The following is a 10,674-nucleotide window of genomic DNA, read 5'->3' on the forward strand; positions in this document are numbered from 1 at the left end:
CTCCAATTCCGATCGGCCCTTTCTCCCTAGCCGACTTTCTGTTGTGTGGCATCTTCCCTTCACTGATTTTCTCTTGAGCAAAGGTGGCGGATTTCTCCCGATCGGCAAGACCTGAGAGCCCTATTTTCAACCAAGCACCGCCGACTTTTCTCTGTCACCGTCACATGCCAAAATTCTAGCTGCTGCCGTCGGGTGCCATCCTCGGATTGCCCTATCTTTTGGCCGTGTGGGAGGAGAGGGAGTGGCTGCCAGAGTACTTGAGTGTCGGGCTATTGTCAGAGTAACGAAGTTGGCTTGTGAAGTCACTACAACACGTAGTCCAAGGCTGACAACTTGTGAAGTCGTCGTTGCCTGAGCCTGCCGTCCGAGGCCAACAACTTGTGAAGTTGATGTAAAAAATCACTGTCCGAAGGCCCGATAACTTGTGAAGCACTGTCGAAACTTCAGAGTTGCTGTAGGGTTGTTGCCATTCATCCTCAGTCGTTTGACGACCATCTATAATCTTCTCGGAAGCTTACGAAGCTTTCAAAGAATTATTCTATCATCATCAGAAAGGATTTTCGATCATTTGCGTTTATCGACAGTCAAAGGTTGACCATCAAAAACTACATTGGGAATATGATTCTCAGTGATAGTTAAAAAATCTTAAAAAATGATCGTGACAAACGTTGTTGTGTATTTTTCAGAATAAAATTTTTCTCTAGAACGATCATTATCGATTATTGGCTAGTACCGAAGATGATGGCGTGACTCATGGCTTCAGAAGCCGTCTAGATGAGAGCTTGGCGTGGATCACCAGTAGAGGCAGAACTTTGACAATGATTGCTTGATTGATGCCAACTTCTCTCAACGTCATCAATAAGGTAAGCGTAGAATATTAACTATTCTGTAAAATTTTAATTTTCAGTCATACCTTGTACACTGTTATTTTCTGCATGTGTTGCATGTGTTTTATTAATAATTAGGTGTAATTATTTATTTTCTTCCATTGCACACGTTTGCGAAACACGTAAACACCCGCATTGCACTTGGACGATCCCAACAGTTTGACTCAAGTGGATGTCGTGTTAACTTTGCATTTTGTAGCTTGACTTATTTTTTTTCTGATATTAATTAGTTATTATCTATTTGATTTTAGTAAAGTTAACAAATTAGGAATGTGCTTAGTAGACTAGAGTTTAATTTTAAAATTATATTTCTGTTACAAGTCTTTCAAAATTCATGATTTTTAAATCTTTTTAAATCTATATTTACTTATATTTTCAAATTTATTCACTTATTATTTTTGAAAAACCTATTTTCAAAAAATTTATTTTCTAACTCATGATTAGAAATATGGACTTAGCCTAGGCACTCCTAGTAGAAAAATGCATCTATAGATTTAGACTAACCGCATCTCATAAAGCATATTAGGCTTAACTTGCTTGTGTATTGTGAAACATAGAATGATATGAGATGCATAGAGTAAAAGCCCATGTCTTAGATGCTTATGTTTGTGCATCAAAATAAATTTGGGTTAAAAATGCATACATATATGGATCAGATTAAGTGTTCCTTCATAGTAAAAGACTAGTTGTAAACACATACTTAACTTGACTAACTTAGTAAAAACTACTATCTTTTGATAATCAATTAGTAACAACAAGTTAAACATGTGAATAAGAACATTCTTAGATGCCTAATTTTTCTTATTTGTATTATATAGGCATCATACTTACATTCAAATCCAAAATCCTTTTCTTTACTTAATATTTTTTTTCAAAATAGTTTGCTATAATTTTTTTTCAAAATTTTAAACACTTTAAAAGATTTTATAAAAAACCCCTCAATATTTATTTATGTTTTTTATTATGTCAAAGCGGGAGAGGGAGAGAGAGCATATATTTCAAAGTTAAAGTTTAATTAATATTTTTTCAAAATGTTTTCCTAGAAAAATTTATTCACTGAAAAATGTTCAAGAGTTAAAGAAATAATTTTTTCATTTCAAAAGAAATATCTTTACGTGTTCTAAAAGCAAAGTTAAATATTTTTTTAAAAAATATTTTTAAAAACCTAAACACTTTAAAAACACTAAATTTTACTTAAGTGGTTCTACTCAAATTGACAAAAATGAAAGAACCATGTCAAATTTAGGAGGAGGAATAAAAATTATTTTTAAAATATTTTTAAGTATACTTTAATTTCAGAGAGAGATACTAAATTAAGGGGGAGGCTGGTGTTATGAATCGAGATTTAAAAAAAAAAACTATTTTCAAAGTAAATTGTTTTTACTTAACTTTGAATTGAGGTTACCATAATAAAAAAGGGAGATTATTGGTGCAAGTAGCACCAGGTAATCGAACTGTGGTTTTGATTATGCCAAAGGGCTCAAGTTAAGCTTGTAGTGGTTATTAACGAGTTGAAATGAGTATGTAAGAAGCACAGGGAAGTCCTAGTTGCGACTAGGCAAGGATGTCCTAGTCTGGAGGATTGTGTAAGAAAGTTCTGGCCAGGAGATTGAGCAATAAGACTTGGTAGATTAAAACAATAGGTGGAAAGTCTAAGCGGGTCAGGAGACCGAACATCTAGCGAAGGAAAGTCTTGGGGGTCGAGGATTCAATGTTGATCAAAAGTCCAACTAGGTCTGGAGGACCGAATGGTTGGTAGAGATAATTTCTCATGAGAGGAGTAGGTGAGGATGTGTTCCCTAGAAAGGAGTAATAGGCATCGGTCTGATCTAAAGTTTCACTGAAAACCTAAAAGTCAAGATCAGATAGTTGAGAAACTATTTGTTTCCTACTATATGTGTTCTGCACTAACTTTGTGATGTTGGAATTAAAGGACTAGAACTTTGGGTTCCGAGCACCACTATCTGGATCTGGGTGACTGAACGATCTAGGTGCCCAAACGTCAGATGATCAGGACAACGAGGCGGATGAGATGGAGAGCTCGGAGTGGTCGAGACACCTCAACTTCTAGGCACTCGGAGATGGATAAGGCACGGCGGAGTCAAAGTTCATTCGTCAACCTTCACGTCAGCATCCAAGGGCCCAAAAGGGATACAAGCGCCCGGAGATGGCGAGTCAACATTGAGATTAGATCAACGAGATGACGTGGAGGCACTAGGAAGGAATTCCAGGCACCCAAATCAAGCTATATAAGCAGTTGCGAGGGACACAACTATGCTACATCGACGTCCAATCTGCGTGCGACCAAAGCACCTGAGATGCTATTGTAATGCTGAAAAGTTACAATGACCTCTATGCAAATCTTCTATTTAATTTTTCGATAAAAGATTCATTTTTTGCCTATCTTTTGTACTTAAATTATTAGGATGATAAAAGTTTACCTATTTTTCTTTCTTGTGTAAAAGGCAAAACTCTCTCACGAAAGAGGAGTTTATTAGTGGATTGTTCGTCGTAAATGACCAAGGACTGTTTGCCTTAGAGTAGCAGTCGATGGCTGTGAACCAAGTGAAATAAACGCATCTAGTTTTATATTTTCCTATGTACTTAATTATTTAATTTTTATGAAGATTTTTCAAACTCTTGAAAAAGTGACGAATGCGCTATTCAACAACTCCAAACATCTAATCACTCTTGACATATAGTTATGACTAGTCATTTCTATAGGTAGACTTTCAAGCATCCTTGCCTAACATCTTAGGACTTCCTACCTAACTTCACTCACCAGGACTCCTTACCCAGCCTCTAACTAGGACTTCTCCTGCCTAGCCTTAACTAGAACTTCTTTTATCTAGCCACAACTAGGACTTCTTGCTAGTCTTCTAGTCAAACTGACTTAACTAGATTTCACTCACATCCAAATATCAAATCTTGTTTGAATCAACTCTTGGTTAAACTAACCAGACCTAAGTATATTGTCAAACATTGAAATCCTAGAGGTAGACTAGTCCTCCCTGCATCAATAATCTCCCCCTTTTTGATGTGACAAATTTTTAAGTTAAATCAGGTCAGGGTTTACTCAATTGGGAAAATTCTAAATTTTTAATTTAAGTACATTTTCTTTCTTCCCCTTTTCATACATAAAAAGAATTGCACCAACAATTAATGTACTTCCTATGGTCATCACTTATTCTAGATATTTCTTAAAAGATCATAGTAGATTTCAAAAATAATTTTAAAATAATTTTTCAAAAAGAAATTTTCAAAGTAGTTTTCAAGATAAGTTTTTCAAGGATTTTCAAAATAGTTTTTCAAATAATTTCAAAGTAGATAGTTTTTAAAAACTATTTTCTTTTAAATCATAATCTCCCCCTTAATCTGACATGTCCTTAGTACTTTTTCTTAACCACAAAGCAACCTCCCTATATGTCTTAGGGTTTGATCGAACTTAAAAGAATAATTTTAAAATAATTTTGAATATGCATTAGAAATGATTTTTAAAGATTTTTAAAATAATTATATAAAAAATAATTTTTGAAATAGATTACTTTTTTGATTTAGACTTCCCCCTAATTTGACATTTTCCTTGGGCTTGTCGTTACCCACAAAGCAAACTCCCTATGTCTCTTAGAGGTTAATTCAGGTCAACAGAATAAGTAACTTATGATTTTTCAAAAAACTTTTTAAAATATACCGTACTCTTGCGGGAGCCTATCAAGATGGATTCAGAATTTGACGAACAACATTCAAACTGAGATTGTAATCGAATAGTCTACTATTTAGTATTCAACATACAAATTCATATTCTCTTTGGAGTTTGAGACTCGAGATCCCACACCAAATTTTGAGATTCAACTTACAGATTCATATTCTCTATAGTAATTTGAGACCCACGGGATTCTATAGCAAGTTCTGAGGTTCCAAATAAGATTCAAATGCGTTATTGGAGGTCGAGATCGTAAGAATAGTTTTAAGATTCAATTGAAATCATTGAATATTAGAGTGAAATTTGAAATTAAAGACACTAGAAAAAGGGATTTTGAGACTCAATGAACAGAATCAGATTTGAGATTTCACATTAAAGTTTGAGACACAAGAAGATTCAACAGAGAGTTTCCAGTTTAAATCGAAGATCGAGGTTCAAACATGATTCATGATTCATTAACTGCAATCGAGTTTGATTTCAAGGGTACACCTTCGAAAGTCAATGATTAGGATTCAAGAATAATGTTTGAGGCACAATTTTAGATTCAAAGATCGAATTTAAGGATTCAATAATTCAAATTTAACATTGGCACTCAGTTTTTTAATTGTTTGAAACTGAACTTGAGATTTAAACTCAATCTTAAGAATCGCGATCATAGATTCAAAACAAAAGCATCAAGACTCATCATTACAAATTAGATTTGATATAAAAAATCAAAATTAAAGCTGAGAGAAGATTCTTCAAGATTGAGATGGATTCAGAATTGGACGAACAACATTCAAACTTGAGATTATAATCGAATACTTCACTATTTAGTATTTAATTGATAGATTCATATTCGCTTTGGTTGTTTGAGATCCACGGAATTCCATAGCAAGTTTTGAGATTCTGAAACACGATTCAAATGCATTTGCAGGTTGAGATAGTAAGAATAGTTTAAAGATTTAATTGAAATCTTTGAATATGAGAGTCAAATTTAAAATTAAAGAATCAAGAAAGAGATTTCAAGACTCAACGAACATGATCAAATTTGAGATTTTAGATTAAAGCTCAGGACTTAAGAAGATTCAACGGAGATATTCTAGTTAAAATCACAAATTGACATTCAAGAACATGATTCATGATTCATTAATAGCCTCCCCTGCGCTAGCCATGATGAGAAAGAGGCCAAAATGGCCGTCCGTGATTTACTCCCTCTAGACACTTGTGGGGCCGGGACTAGGGGGCCGCTAAGGTGGCGGTTCCACCTTTTGCTTACAATGATTCATTAATAGCAATCGAGTCTAATTTCAGGGGTACACCTTTAAGAGTCATGAATAGGGTTCAAGAACAACATTTGAGGCACTATTTTAGATTCGAAGATCGAATTTAAGGATTCAATAATTCAAGATTCGACATTGATACTCAGTTTTTCAATTGTTGACACTGAACTTGAGATTTAAACTTGAGCTTAAGAATCAAGATTATAGATTGAAAACAAAAGCATTAAGACTCATCATTAGGGATCAGATTTGATATTAAAAAGAATCAAAATTAAAGCGTAGAGAACAAGATTCTTCAAGATTAAGCTGGATTCAGAATTTGACGAACAACATTCAAACTTAAAAGTGTAATCAAATACTCCACTATATAGTATTTGATGTGAACCCATGAGAGAAAAATCACAAGAACCCACAACGAATTGAAGAAAGAAAGAAAGAAAGTCTAAATCGATAAGAAGGATGAATAAAATCTCTACCCAATACTTAGGAAAATCGAACCTTAGTATAAAGGAAGAGGGAAGACCCCATAACCTTGGGATGGAGGTTGATAAGTCCTTGAATGCCACAAGGGGATGCTTTGGTAAGTTCTAGTTTAATGAAGAACCAATAAGTGAGAGCCTTACCATGCTTGAGATTGAAAATATACCAAAAGATACTTGTGTGGTCGTCACCCCCTTTATTTATAACTATAGGGTGACCTAAAAATCCTGAAAGGTCAAAAGAAATCCCATTTAATAAACGTCTATGTAGACTATTTTACCATTTTAAGCTTATGACATCTTTACAACCCAAATAAAGCTAAATTGAGCCTACATATCCTTACTACATAAACATCAGACTTAAGTGGCTACTTTTGCCCATCTAAGACTTGAATTAGGTTGACTAAGCCACATGACTTATTCTTGGTCAAACCTTCTTCAATTGTAACTATGACCTTCATATTTTCAATTATCATATTAAGTGCTTCTTTCATTTTCCTAGCCTTAGCCTTTGTAATTGGGCCTCCATTGATGCATAATGGATCATCAACAACATCTAAAATGGGTTAAGCATGATCCATATTAGTTTGTTGGAGAACTTGTTCACTTTATTTGACTCCATCATTCTCCCTCTCCTAAAAAGGATTCGTTCTCGAATTTTGATCACCTATATCAAAGGGAGAAAGATTAGAAACATAAATATAACACTCACATTATACTCACCTAGTAAGTCAAGCTTGTAGACATTATCATTGATTCAATTAATGACTTGAAATGGTCCATCGCCTCGTGGATACAACTTAGTATGACATTTAGTAGGAAATCCTTTCTTTCCCATACGAACCTAAGCCCAATCTGTTGGTTCAAAGATCACTTTCTTTCGTCCCTTGTTTGTTTGTGTGGCATATTATTCGATCATCTTTTCAATTTACAACCTAACTTTCTCATGCATTTGCTTCACAAACTCAGCTTTTCTTATACCATCTAAACTAGCAAGCTTAGAGATAGGCAAAGGTGACAAATCCAATGAAGTTAAGTGATGAGCGTAGGGTATGCATACATTTTTACTACTTTTATTGCACATCTTTATGCATTTTAATGTCGATACTCTATGTTTATCGTATTCTTTATCCATACACTAGGCACATTTTTTCTATTTCCTAGTTTGGAGGTCTGCTCTCATATTTTTTTTTGCATTTGCAGGATGGAAATCGGCATGAAATGAGGTGAAATGAATGGAGAACAACGCAAACCAAGAAGGAGCAGTGCCTTCCATGTAGAAGCCCTGCTTTCTCTGGCCGTCCCTACTAGGCATCGTCGTGCCCTTCCACACAGAAGCTTTGCTTTCTCTGGCCATGCCTACTAGGCAAGGCCGTGCATTCCATACAGAAGCCCTGCTTCCTCTGGCCGTGCCTACTAGGCACGACCGTGCCAGTGAGGAGTCAGCATCGAGTTTTCTGGCTGTTACGCAAGACACGACCGTTCACCAAATGTGGTCGTGTCAGCATAAATTTTGTCCAATCTTTCCGGCCATGCCGTGAGACATGGCCATGCCTCCCCGATCTTCGCGGGAGTGCTAATGAAACACGACCATGTCTCCTTTTGAAGGTTATATAAACATTATTTTGGAACCCTTTTGAGGGTAGCCATCCGAGAAGACAACAAGAAGGCACCGTAACCAAGTTTTGGAGGGAAATCTGCCATCACACCCATCTTGCAGAGGCTACTCCTCCATTTCCATCCACCACCAACGAGGAAATCTCAATTTAGAGAAGAACTGCACACACTAATAAGTCCTTTTTTCCTGTCTTTCAAGGATTTAGGAACTAAGATGAACTCTTCTTTCTTGAATTGTATCGCCTTCATCATAGAGTAGATCTCTTTGACTCTAGGATGTAGGAGGAATTAGGATGTAATGGATGATTGTACTTGATGGATTTCTTTGCTATCTTCTATGACATGCTTATACTATGTTTTATGGAATTGTTTCTCGTACGTATTTTTGATATTTTGAAGTAGTTTCATATTGATGGGAGTGAATTACTGTTCATAGGAAATCTTAGGATCGTATGACCGGGGTGCCTTGTGACAGGAGGTGAACCTTTAACCAGACTTTTAGAAGAAATCCTTGAGCTGTAACAAATTCTCATGAGGGATAATTAACAGTTATTGATTTCTAGGAAGAGGTCCTTAATTGGGTACTCGGTGGCAGAAGATAGGATACCAGTAGTATTGCCAGGGCACCCGATGACAGTGGGAGAACTATTAAAATCGGGCTATCTAGATATCATCTCGAACTAGTAATCATAACATTAGAAGATCATGTTTAATTCCAATGAAGTCTTACAAGATCTAATTGGGTAGCTTGGTTAGGATCCCTACATACATATAAGCATTAAGAAATAACAAAGTGTCCACAAATACCATCAATCATAGTCTCAAATGAATTTGAAATCCTAGGGTCGTCTCCCATACTTGTCATATAGTTGATTCTCTTTTGTTCGAGGATTAGGTCCTTTTGTTTTCCCTTTTTTTTGCTCTGGCACCAAAAATCAACTCGTTTGCAACTCTTTCTGTGCCGGTCTAGTGATTAATTCTACGATCCCTGTGGATTTAATACTTTTATTACTTGACAACACCCGTACTCTTGTAGGAGCTATCAAGTTTTTGGTGCCGTTGATGGGGACTGTGCGCTATTTTTATTGGACTTTTACATTGATAATCTTTCTACCATATCCTCTTTTCTATTCACTTGGCTTTCTTTTCTTGTTCTTTACTCCTTTTCTATTAACAAAATTCTTTGCAGATTAATTTTTTTTCTAGAAGCATTTTCTTTTGGTGTGCATGCGTAGGTCCAAACAATCAGAGTTTCCTTTCGATCTAAAAATCGAGAGAACCTTGCGAAGGAGACTTCAATTTTAGAGGGTGGAAACACAAGAACATACTCCAAAAACGATGGCAAACAAACCTCTGAAAGACTATGCTACACCTTATATGAAAGGAGGATCATCTAGCATCGTCCGTCCAACCATAGAAGCAGACAATTTCGAGATTAAGCTCGGATTCATCTCACTGATACAGCAGAATCAATTCAGGGGTGGACCGAATGAAGACCCCAATTTACATTTTGAAAACTTTTCAGATAATTGCAGCACGACGAAGTTTAACAGTGTTGATTTTGACACAGTCAGATTATTGATGTTCAAGACCTCACTCAGAGATAGGGCAAGATCTTGGCTTAACTCTCTTCCACCAAACAACATCACTACTTGGAAATAATACGAACAACTTTTCCTGAATAAATTCTATCCCCCAAGTAAGACAGCCTATATGTGCAACATGATTTCAAGCTTCACACAATTGGATGGTGAGTCTCTATTTGAAGCTTGGAATCAATTCAAAGGGATGTTGAGACAGTGCCCATACCACAGTTTAGAGAAATGGCTTGTACTTCACACATTCTACAATGAGATCAACAATCAAACGATGGTATATTTGAATTCTGTTGCAAGAGGTGCTCTGATAAACAAAAGCTTGGAAGAAGCCGAAGACATAAATGAAAGTGTGGCCCTCAACACTTTCATCACCAGTAGGCTACTGAGAGAAATAATCCTGCTAAAACCCCTAAAAAATACGTAGACAATATTACTCTATTAAATGCATAGATGGAAGCCCTCAAGAAGAAAATTATTAATATGAACGCTAGCAAAGTTAATGTGGTAACAACATCATATGAACTTTGTGGTGATTCAAGCCATACAAAGGAGGTGTGCCAAGTGGGATTATTTCAAGCGCAGGTCACTCAACTTGAACAATGTGATGCCATTGGTGCATTCAATCAAAGAAACAACCCATACTTTAATACTTACAAACCAGGTTGGAGAAATCACCCAAATTTTTCATATCGCAACAACCAAGGAGCATCTTTTCCGTCTACACCAAAGCAAATTGAAGAAATGTCTGACATCTAGAAACATCTAAAGATGATGGAAGAATAAAGGACAGAGAACCGTCAAATGTTTTCTTAACTTCGAGGTGATATAGCAAAGCTCAACGAAAAATTCGACGACTGTGATAAGAGGTTGAGGATGCAAGAAACACAAATAGCATAGCTCAATTCTTCTCTTTCATCAAGACAAGTGGGTGGACTTCTAAGAAAATCATACTTCAATCCTATGGAGCACTGTAAGTCTATCGAACTGAGGAGCGGACGGATTTGAAAGACAGAAAGACACAAGGGACTGCTTCTTTGGGGGATATTTCAGACATGTCAGCCACCGAATGACTTCCTTTCCCTATGCCCATTGTTGGAGACAAATTGATGTGAACCCAAAGAGAAATAT

General features: G+C 36.0%; 1 non-coding gene across 1 annotated transcript; it reads right to left on the minus strand.

Annotated features, from left to right (window-relative positions):
* Window positions 1-9,659: 9,659 nt before the first annotated feature.
* On the minus strand, window positions 9,660-9,765 carry LOC141815831 (small nucleolar RNA R71). Its single transcript, XR_012600616.1, has one exon. It is a non-coding gene; the product is annotated as a small nucleolar RNA R71 (small nucleolar RNA).
* Window positions 9,766-10,674: the final 909 nt, after the last annotated feature.

This window comes from Curcuma longa, unplaced genomic scaffold (genome assembly GCF_044706935.1).
Source record: "Curcuma longa cultivar G26 ecotype Majalengka, Jawa Barat unplaced genomic scaffold, ITB_CL_G26_1.1 contig_11200, whole genome shotgun sequence".
NCBI classification, from domain to species: domain Eukaryota; kingdom Viridiplantae; phylum Streptophyta; class Magnoliopsida; order Zingiberales; family Zingiberaceae; genus Curcuma; species Curcuma longa.